Source organism: Myotis davidii, unplaced genomic scaffold (genome assembly GCF_000327345.1).
Source record: "Myotis davidii unplaced genomic scaffold, ASM32734v1 scaffold303, whole genome shotgun sequence".
Taxonomy (NCBI): Eukaryota; Metazoa; Chordata; class Mammalia; order Chiroptera; family Vespertilionidae; genus Myotis; species Myotis davidii.
This window is the reverse complement of record NW_006294064.1, coordinates 167,750-168,281: the sequence shown is the minus strand read 5'-3', so window position 1 is coordinate 168,281 and position 532 is coordinate 167,750.

Sequence of the window (532 nt, the reverse complement as noted above, 5' to 3'; positions counted from 1 at the left end):
CGGCCTCCCCCCACCCCCCAGCACATGCCCTCACTCCCCCCAACTCACCCCCATCTGTGTCCATTTGTTTTGCCCATATGCATGCATACAAGCCCTTTGGTTGATCTCTTACCCCCTCACTCCCACCCTTGCCTTCCCTCTCAGGTTGGACGGTCTATTGGATGCTTGTATGACTCTGGTTCTATTTTTGTTCATCAGTTTATGTTGTTCCTTATATTCCACAAATGGGTGAGATTATGTGATATTAATCTTTCTCTGACTGGCTTATTTTGCTTAGCATAATACTTTCAGGTTCCATCCATGCTGTTGCAAACTTTTCCACATAGAGCAGTTCAGGAAATATGGTGAGCACTACTAAACTTTTCAGGGGGAAAATCCCGTTGCTACACAAACCATTCCTCCAAATTGAAAAGTATGGGGCATTCTCCAACTTAGTTTATGAGGATAGCATTAGGCTGCTCCTGAAATCACACTAAGACATTGCAAGACATTAAAACCACAGTTTTTTCCCTTAAAAGTTTAGTAGTGCTCG